At 47.3% G+C, this 10,782-nt stretch overlaps 1 protein-coding gene across 2 annotated transcripts in view; it reads right to left on the minus strand.

Annotated features, from left to right (window-relative positions):
• The window catches only part of fars2 (phenylalanyl-tRNA synthetase 2, mitochondrial), a 149,884-nt gene extending 139,375 nt beyond the window's left edge, over positions 1-10,509 (minus strand). Inside the window, exons 1-2 of one of the 2 annotated variants that reach the window (XM_078281002.1) lie at positions 10,484-10,509; positions 4,471-4,671 (exon numbers count right to left, since the gene is read on the minus strand). The gene's annotated coding sequence lies outside the window, so the exon portion shown is untranslated. The remainder of the gene's footprint in view (positions 1-4,470; positions 4,672-10,483) is intronic. The other variant, XM_078281001.1, reaches the window with a different exon arrangement.
• Between the last annotated feature and the right edge of the window lie 273 nt (positions 10,510-10,782).

A 10,782-nucleotide genomic window follows, 5' to 3' on the forward strand; every position in this document is an offset into this window, starting at 1 on the left:
CCAATATTTCACTATTACTATATTACTATACTGTGGGGGAAGGCCATGTGGAGCACATTTCCAGCGGCCAAATGAGCAAGTCTCACATTCTCCTCACATCCGACTCCACGTTCAATCTCCCCCCGGCACCTCTCTGCTCTACACACCGCCCCAAACACCTAATGCAGTCCCAACGTTTTGGGCATTTTTCACTGCAGGGATAACTGAGAAAATTGCCTTGCAAAGTCTATCAGCGTTCACAGCCCACTGATCAGCTCGGACAGCAGACCCAAAGCTGCTGCTGCTGCAGCACAACCAGAGCAGACACACAACAGACACTGGTGCACATGGTAGTCTCGCATTGCCAGACCTTCCTCCACAGCGCTGCGGAGGAAGGTCTGGCTAGTCCACACAGCATTGTGGGATGCAGGGTTTCTACAGGTTTCACCAAGTCAAATGTAAACCTACATTGTGTAATTATTGAGTTGATTCTTAGCAAAAACCCCTTTCTTCTTTCACAAATATGAGCTCATTCATGTGTAATCAAAGTATTCTCGTACGTAGAATCCGACATTCAGAATACATACGAGCGACTCGCTCAAATGACGGCCGCCATGTAGCGTCTCCATCTTTATAATACATTAACCAAAGAGGGACATACCTCCATCTTTATAATACATTTTTCTTTGTGAATGAATAATGTATCATAAATAAATAAATGTTCTTCCTTAAAATACAGGGGGCATAAGTCAGTACAGCCCTATGTTAAATCCCCATAGAGGCAGGCAGACTTTTATTTTGAAAGGCCAGTTCCCTTCATCCCCACATCATCACATACCCTTCACCATACCCCCCCCAGCTATTAGGCTAACTGAAATACAACCATGCCAATCCATGCTGTTCTGAGTGAGATACGGTTTCTGAATGTGTCCTGTCTTCAGTCTCCGGGTCAGCTGGTCAACATCTGCACGGCTTTCTACGTCACTAGCTAAGACGAGGGGGCTAGGGGGCTAACCGTTAGCATGCTAGCTCGTTCTCAATGGCAAAACACTGCTACAACACACACTAGTTCACCATAATCTCCAAAAGAACTACTTCCATGTCCCTGTTCTGCAGGTATTCAACACAAAGGTGGAAGTGTTCCCTCGTTTAGAAGAAGTCTCCCAGCTAATCCTGCCTTGTTCTACTGAAGTTGGAGAAACAGCTAGCTAGCTCATGTAGTCCTTACCTAGCTACTGAGCGTGTAGTCCTTACCTAGCTACTGAGCGTGTAGTCCTTACCTAGCTACTGAGCGTGTAGTCCTTACCTAGCTACTGAGCGTGTAGTCCTTACCCTAGCTACTGAGCGTGTAGTCCTTACCTAGCTACTGAGCGTGTAGTCCTTACCTAGCTACTGAGCGTGTAGTCCTTACCTAGCTACTGAGCGTGTAGTCCTTACCTAGCTACTGAGCGTGTAGTCCTTACCTAGCTACTGAGCGTGTAGTCCTTACCTAGCTACTGAGCGTGTAGTCCTTACCTAGCTACTGAGCGTGTAGTCCTTACCTAGCTACTGAGCGTGTAGTCCTTACCTAGCTACTGAGCGTGTAGTCCTTACCTAGCTACTGAACATGTAGTCCTTACCTAGCTACTGAGCATGTAGTCCTTACCTAGCTACTGAGCATGTAGTCCTTACCTAGCTACTGAGCATGTAGTCCTTACCTTTGTACTGAGCATGTGCGACTGCCAACAAAGATGTTCCAGCAGTGAGAGGTCTCACTCTGTAGCTAAAACAGAGACCTGAACACAGGGTGAAAAGAGGAGCTGCAGCAATGAGCAGAACAACAAAAATATGGTGTTTTTTGATAATTAAACCATGTAAACCTATTCTGGTACAACCTCAAAATACAATTATGAACCTGGAAATGAGCAGAATATGGCCACTTTAACTATGTCCATTACTATACACCACAGACCCCTCCATAACTCTGAGGATTTACATTCTGCACACGTGTGTCTCTGACCGTCTAACGTAGTCCCCGTAAACATTATGGATCCCCCCCACAGATGTCCCTTCAGTCCAGTCGCTGTGGCCTTTGATTTGGACTTCCTGCAGCAGCGTCTCTCCTCCACATCAAAGCCTCCGCTCACTTTGACTATATTTGCATTTTTTTCCAGCCAATTAAAGCAGAGGTCGGGCTTGTTTACATCTGCTGCAGTTTCCTCGTCGTGACATTAGAAAACTCCTTTATTATGCAGCGAGAGGGAGGTTAGACATAAAATATTCATTCACAAATAAATAGAAATATACGTAATGTTTGCAGTGACATTCGGAAAATTGTTGAAAGTTTTTTATCAGATCGTTTTAAAATGCAGATGTTTTATTCAGTACTTTGGATGAATGATATTTAACATATTTGCTAACCTGCTGATGTAATTTTAGTCACACAGTGTTGCGTCTTCCTGTCTTTTTCCTGCCATTTGTTTTGGCTTTAAAGGGGTTTAGTTACACCCACCTGTGAAGGAGTTCAGGTACCTCCTCAGGGTCGTGTTCGCGAGTGATGGGACGATGGAGCGGAAGATGTCGGCGCAGCGGGGGGGCGGTATTACACTCACTGAGCCAGAAGACAAAGCTCTCGGTGTACCGGTCAGATTTCGTTCCTACCCTCACCTATGGTCATGAAAGCTGGGTCATGACCAAAAGAACGAGATCCAGGGTACGAGCGGCCGAAATGGGTTTCCTGAAGAGGGTGGCTGGTAGGGCTGGGACGATTCGACGTAATCAATGACGTAAATGGGACAGTGGCTGGCATCTCCCTTAGAGATCGGCTGAGAGGCTCAGTCATACGTCGACAAGGAGCCAGTTGAGGTGGTTTGGGCGTGTGGTAAGGATAGAGTTTAGATTCTCTGCCCGAGCCCGAAACGGGCCGGGCCGTGCCGACATTTTACGCCGCTATGATCGGGCCGGGCCCTTAAACAAGCATTTGTGTGTGTTTTAATCATTACTTTATAAGCCTTATTCGTGGGGAGAAAGCTCTGCCTCTCCAGCTCCTCCCGTAGCTCTGGGTGGATGTCCTGACCTGACTTGAGTGTGAGGTAAACTGGGCTACATCACGTCTCCCCCACTCTGCAGCACTGTTGTCGGCCAATCAGGTGATGGGGACCAGAAAGTCTCCTATTTGGTTCCAGGGCTTTGATTATGATGCTGCCTTCATCTGGTCCCCTCACTATTCAGCTGAGGGAGCAGCTAGGGTCGAGGTTTTTTTAATGTTTCTTCATTCGGATCCATTTGCGATCCGTTCTGAATAAACTAACAGCTTCGTCCTTGGTGCATTATTCATTAAGATCATTCTGAACTGATTTCTGCAGTTCAAACAACTCAAGAGTTGTAGTTGAGAACGATCATAATCACTGTTAATGTGTCGGGCCGGGCCGGGCTCGGACACAACGTGCACGGGCTCGGGTAGGGTCAGGCTTGATTTTTTGGGCCCGTTCTAAGCTCTACTCCCTAGGGAGGTGTTCCAGGCACGTCCAGCTGGGAGGAGGCCTCGGGGAAGACCCAGGACTAGGTGGAGGGACGTCCAGCTGGGAGGAGGTCTCGGGGAAGACCCAGGACTAGGTGGAGGGACGTCCAGCTGGGAGGAGGCCTCGGGGAAGACCCAGGACTAGGTGGAGGGACGTCCAGCTGGGAGGAGGCCTCGGGGAAGACCCAGGACTAGGTGGAGGGACGTCCAGCTGGGAGGAGGCCTCGGGGAAGACCCAGGACTAGGTGGAGGGACGTCCAGCTGGGAGGAGGCCTCGGGGAAGACCCAGGACTAGGTGGAGGGACGTCCAGCTGGGAGGAGGTCTCGGGAAAGACCCAGGACTAGGTGGAGGGACGTCCAGCTGGGAGGAGGCCTCTGGGGAAGACCCAGGACTAGGTGGAGGGATTATATCTCCAACCTGGCCTGGGAACGCCTCGGGATCCCCCAGTCGGAGCTGGTTAATGTGGCTCAGGGAAAGGGAAGTCTGGGGTCCCCTGCTGGAGCTGCTACCCCCGCGACTCGACACCAGATAAGCGGACGAAGATGGATGGATGGTTTTGTCTTTAAAGTTTTTAGTTACACCCACGTAGAAACTACATCTATATACGACTATTTTGCAACAGCAAAATACATTTTTAGTAAACAATTTTAAATAGTCACAAAAAAACGTATATCAGCACCTGTTACAGACTTCGATGCGTGCGCATACACACACACACACACACACACAGACAGACAGACAGACAGACAGAGACACACACACACACACACACACAGACAGACAGAGACACACACACACACACACACACAGAGAGACACACAGACACACACACAGAGAGACACACACACACAGAGACACACAGACACACAGAGAGACACACACACACAGATTTAGATAGAAAGCAAATGCACAGAATGAAACAGGGATCAATATGATGTGCTTTGCTACACCCCCCCCCCACACACACACACACACACACACACACACACACCTACTTCAGTCTGTGGATCGAACGGTGCAGCAGAGCTTGCTGATCTGGAAGGGGACCGGCCGGCCGGATGGACGGGTGAACGGGTTGGTAGGCGATCAGGTTCGGGTCACGGGCTGATGTGTCCCAGACGGACTCTTCCGCAGCTTTGAACACGGGGAGGAAGGGATCGATGTGGGGGGTGGGGGGGGTACGTCGGGAGGCCTTGATCCACCAGGCAGAAAGGAGACAGAGGAAAAACTCAATCTGCAGCTCACAGCGGTGATTCAAAGTGAGAACAACCGACACACACTTCAAACTAACTCGTGTCGACGCAGGGACTACTTTCTGCAACTAGTTCTCACTTCATCCGGTCGGGGTTTGCAAACAGTTTGCTGAAAGTCACACACAACCTTCTCAACACAGATATGATTAGATTTCTGCAAAAAACAGGGACAATGTGCACAATCTCCTGTTACAGTACACCTCTTTCATAACCTCTATTGTCTCACATTGTAGGAAAATCTGAAATTGGGCTTCCACCCACGCTGCACTCACAAAGAACTTGTTATCTCATTAAATATATATACTATACTCATTAAAGACAGGCTGAGGCACGGTCATCATAGTACTAGTACTAGACTGAGGCACGGTCACCATAGTACTAGTACTAGACTGAGGCACGGTCATCATAGTTCTAGTACTAGGCTGAGGTACGGTCACCATAGTACTAGTACTAGGCTGAGGCACGGTCACCATAGTACTAGTACTAGGCTGAGGCACGGTCACCATAGTACTAGTACTAGGCTGAGGCACGGTCATCATAGTTCTAGTACTAGGCTGAGGCACGGTCACCATAGTTCTAGTACTAGGCTGAGGCACGGTCACCATAGTTCTAGTACTAGGCTGAGGCACGGTCACCATAGTTCTAGTACTAGACTGAGGGACAGTCACCATAGTTCTAGTACTAGGCTGAGGCACGGTCACCATAGTACTAGTACTAGGCTGAGGCACGGTCACCATAGTACTAGTACTAGGCTGAAGCACGGTCACCATACGTTCTAGTACTAGGCTGATGCAGTCACCATGGCTACTAGTACTAGGCTGAGGCACGGTCACCATAGTACTAGTACTAGGCTGAGGCACGGTCATCATAGTTCTAGTACTAGGCTGAAGCACGGTCACCATAGTTCTAGTACTAGGCTGAGGCAGTCACCATAGTACTAGTACTAGGCTGAGGCACAGTCACCATTCGTTCTAGTACTAGGCTGAAGCACGGTCACCATAGTACTAGTACTAGGCTGAGACACGGTCACCATAGTACTAGTACTAGGCTGAGACACGGTCACCATAGTTCTAGTACTAGGCTGAGGCACGGTCACCATAGTACTAGTACTAGGCTGAGACACAGTCACCATAGTTCTAGTACTAGGCTGAAGGACAGTCACCATAGTACTAGTACTAGACTGAGGCACAGTCACCATAGTTCTAGTACTAGGCTGAGGCACAGTCACCATAGTACTAGTACTAGGCTGAGGCACGGTCACCATAGTACTAGTACTAGGCTGAGGCACGGTCACCATAGTTCTAGTACTAGGCTGAGGCATGGTCATCATAGTTCTAGTACTAGGCTGAGGCACGGTCACCATAGTACTAGTGCTAGGCTGAGGCACGGTCACCATAGTTCTAGTACTAGGCTGAGGCACGGTCACCATAGTACTAGTGCTAGGCTGAAACACGGTCACCATAGTACTAGGCTGAGGCACGGTCACCATAGTACTAGGCTGAGGCACGGTCACCATAGTTCTAGTACTAGGCTGAGGCAGTCACCATAGTACTAGTACTAGGCTGAGGCACGGTCACCATAGTACTAGTACTAGGCTGAGGCACGGTCATCATAGTACTAGTACTAGGCTGAGGCACGGTCACCATAGTTCTAGTACTAGACTGAGGCACATAGTACTAGTACTAGGCTGAGGCACAGTCACCATAGTTCTAGTACTAGGCTGAGGCACGGTCACCATAGTTCTAGTACTAGGCTGAAGCACGGTCACCATAGTTCTAGTACTAGGCTGAAGCACGGTCACCATAGTTCTAGTACTAGGCTGAAGCACGGTCATCATAGTTCTAGTACTAGGCTGAAGGACAGTCACCATAGTTCTAGTACTAGGCTGAAGCACGGTCACCATAGTTCTAGTACTAGGCTGAGGCACGGTCATCATAGTTCTAGTACTAGACTGAGGCACGGTCACCATAGTACTAGTACTAGGCTGAAGGACAGTCACCATAGTACTAGTACTAGGCTGAGGCACGGTCACCATAGTTCTAGTACTAGGCTGAGGCACGGTCATCATAGTACTAGTACTAGGCTGAGGCACGGTCACCATAGTACTAGGCTGAGGCACGGTCACCATAGTACTAGTACTAGGCTGAAGGACAGTCACCATAGTTCTAGTACTAGGCTGAAGCACGGTCACCATAGTTCTAGTACTAGACTGAAGCACAGTCACCATAGTTCTAGTACTAGGCTGAAGCACGGTCACCATAGTTCTAGTACTAGGCTGAGGCACGGTCACCATAGTTCTAGTACTAGGCTGAGGCACGGTCACCATAGTTCTAGTACTAGGCTGAAGCACGGTCACCATAGTTCTAGTACTAGACTGAAGGACAGTCACCACTACTAATACCAAAAACTGGCCATTAACACTATTAAACCTGTCTGTCTGTGTGTGTGTGTGTGTGTGTGATTAATTTAATAGTTGATAGCTAATCGATTAATCGTTAATCTTTGCAGCTCTACATCAAACAAGTTCATTAAAGCTGAAGTTATTAATTCATTGACAGATATTTTATTGACAAAATAAAATGTGTTTCAAGCTGAAATGCCAAAATGTTCTGCTGCTTTTCTTTGTTTTATGCGACAGTAAACTGAATAAGACACAATTACTGTGTGTCACACACACACACACACACACACACGCACACACACACACGTTGACCTTTACACTAAAAGACAGCAGGACATCAATAAACAGGATGTGTCTCTGACCTTTCACACATCATCTGCTAAAGAGCATATTTCACACACAGAATCTCTCACACACACACACACACACACACACACACACACACGTACAAGTACATGAATGAAAACATAAAACAAGAAGAGACCGAAGGAAAGAAACAAGGAGGAAAGGAGGGAGGAAGAGACAAAGAAGGAAGGGACAAAGAAGGAAGGAAGGAAGGAAGGAAGAGACAAAGAAGGAAGGTAGGAAGAGACAAAGAAGGAAGGAAGGAAGGAAGGAAGAGACAAGGAAGGAAGGAAGGAAGGAAGGAAGGAAGAGACAAAGAAGGAAGGGACAAAGAAGGAAGGAAGGAAGGAAGAGACAAAGAAGGAAGGAAGGAGGGAGGAAGAGACAAAGAAGGAAGGGACAAAGAAGGAAGGAAGGAAGGAAGAGACAAAGAAGGAAGGTAGGAAGAGACAAAGAAGGAAGGAAGGAAGAGACAAAGAAGGAAGGAAGGAAGGGAGGAAGAGACAAAGAAGGAAGGTAGGAAGGAAGAGACAAAGAAGGAAGGTAGGAAGAGACAAAGAAGGAAGGAAGGAAGGAAGGAAGAGACAGAGAAGGAAGGAAGGAAGAGACAGAGAAGGAAGGAAGGAAGAGACAAAGAAGGAAGGAAGAGACAAAGAAGGAAAGAAGGAAGGAAGAGACAAAGAAGGAAGGATGAGACAAAGAAGGAAGGAAGGAAGGAAGAGACAAAGAAGGAAAGAAGGTAGGAAGAGACAAAGATGGAAGGAAGGAAGAGACAAAGAAGGAAGGAAGGTAGGAAGAGACAAAGAAGGAAGGATGAGACAAAGGAAGGAAGGTAGGAAGAGAAGGAAGGAAGGAAGGTAGGAAGGGACAAAGAAGGAAGGAAGGAAGAGACAAAGGAAGGAAGGAAGGAAGGAAGGCAAAGAAGGAAGGAAGAGACAAAGAAGGAAGGTAGGAAGAGGGACAAAGAAGGAAGGAAGGAAGAGACAAAGAAGGAAGGAAGGAAGGAAGAGAAGGAAGGACAGAAGAAGGAAGGAAGGAAGAGACAAAGAAGGAAGGAAGGAAGGAAGGTAGGAAGGGACAGGAAGGAAGGAAGGAAGGAAGAGACAAAGAAGGAAGGAAGAGACAAAGAAGGAAGGAAGGAAGGAAGAGACAGGAAGGAAGGAAGGAAGAAAAGAAGGAAGGAAGGAAGAAGGAAGAGACAAAGAAGGAAGGAAGGAAGAGACAGAAGGAAGGAAGGAAGGAGACAAAGAGAAGGAAGGAAGGAAGGAAGGAAGGTACAAAGAAGGAAGGAAGGAAGGTAGGAAGGGACAAAGAGGGAAGGAAGAGACAGAAGGAAGGAAGGAAGAGACAAAGAAGGAAGGAAGAAGAGACAAAGAAGGAAGGAAGGAAGGAAGGAAGGAAGGAAGAGACAGAAGGAAGGAAGGAAGGAAGGAAGGTAAAGGAAGGGACAAAGAAGGTAGGAAGGGACAAAGAAGGAAGGAGAGGGGCAAAAAAGGAAGGTAGGAAGGGACAAAGAAGGAAGGAAGGAAGAGACAAAGAAGGAAGGAAGGAAGGTAGGAAGAGACAAAGAAGGAAGGAAGGAAGAGACAAAGAAGGAAGGAAGGAAGAGACAAAGAAGGAAGGAAGGAAGGAAGAGACAAAGAAGGAAGGAAGGTAGGTAGGAAGGGACAAAGAAGGAAGGAAGGAAGAGACAAAGAAGGAAGGATGAGACAAAGAAGGAAGGAAGGAAGGAAGAGACAAAGAAGGAAGGAAGAGACAAAGAAGGAAGGAAGGTAGGAAGGAAGAGACAAAGAAGGAAGGAAGGTAGGAAGAGACAAAGAAGGAAGGAAGGGACAAAGAAGGAAGGAAGGAAGGAAGGTAGGTAGGTAGGAAGGGACAAAGAAGGAAGGAAGGAAGAGACAAGGAAGGAAGGAAGGTAGGAAGGTAGGAAGGGACAAAGAAGGAAGGAAGGAAGGTAGGAAGGGACAAAGAAGGAAGGAAGGTACAAAGAAGGAAGGAAGGAAGGTAGGAAGGGACAAAGAAGGAAGGAAGAGACAAGGAAGGAAGGTAGGAAGGGACAAAGAAGGAAGGAAGGGACAAGGAAGGAAGGAAGAGACAAAGAAGGAAGGAAGGAAGGAAGAGAGAAGGAAGGAAGGAAGGTACAAAGAAAGAAGGAAGGAAGGTAGGTAGGAAGGGACAAAGAAGGAAGGAAGGAAGGTAGGAAGGGACAAAGAAGGAAGGAAGGTACAAAGAAGGAAGGAAGAGACAAGGAAGGATAGGAAGGGACAAAGAAGGAAGGTAGGAAGGGACAAAGAAGGAAGGAAGGAAGAGACAAAGAAGGAAGGAAGGAAGGGACAAAGAAGGAAGGTAGGAAGGGACAAAGAAGGAAGGTAGGAAGGGACAAAGAAGGAAGGAAGGAAGAGACAAAGAAGGAAGGAAGGAAGGAAGGTAGGAAGGGACAAAGAAGGAAGGAAGGTAGGTAGGAAGAGACAAAGAAGGAAGGAAGGAAGGGACAAAGAAGGAAGGAAGGAAGAGACAAAGAAGGAAGGATGAGACAAAGAAGGAAGGAAAAAAAGAAGGAAGAAAACAAGGAAAGACAGGAGAGGGGACTGTGTGGGATTAGTACTTCCTCCAACACTAATAACACATAACCTGACAGAAAGGTCATGCACACGTGCACACAGTAACACAGCACGTGCATGCATGATAACCTAGATACACTTTTGGGATATTCTGATGCGTCATTAGCTCTGTGTCTGTGTACATTTCCCTCATAATAAAACAATAACAACAAGCCAACTTTAGAGCCGCGCTGCTGTCAGGAGTGTTTGTAGCATAGCAGCTAACATGCTGCTCCATAACAACCACCTTTTGGAGGGGAAAAAAGCGCGTGTGTGAAGCGACATGCTGCCGGTTTGTGTCCTGAAGTCAGCCCCTAAAACCTCACAGCATCGTCCATTCATAAAAATCTATCATAACTGTGTAAACGTGCACTTTTTAAGAGGTTAAAACGAAGCTAAACTCACCTTCTGTCACACTCCAGCGTTGAGCTGCAGTCCAGTCGGCGAGGACGTGCCTGTGTGTCTACTGTGTTTTATATCGTGTTCAAAATTATTTTTAATTGTTTTTTTGGTTAAGTGTAATGACAGTAGAGTCTATCAATGTGAAAACTTGGAGTAAAATCAACTCAGAAAGATAGTAAGAGAAGACAACGCTGGTATTTTTATACAGGCGCTGTTGTGGACGCGCGTCACTAAGGGTCCTGACGCTTTAAACTGTCAAGGAGCAGCGTTAGGGACATCATGGCGGCGTCCACACGAGCACA

Source organism: Sander vitreus, chromosome 22, assembly GCF_031162955.1.
Source record: "Sander vitreus isolate 19-12246 chromosome 22, sanVit1, whole genome shotgun sequence".
Classification (NCBI taxonomy): Eukaryota; Metazoa; Chordata; class Actinopteri; order Perciformes; family Percidae; genus Sander; species Sander vitreus.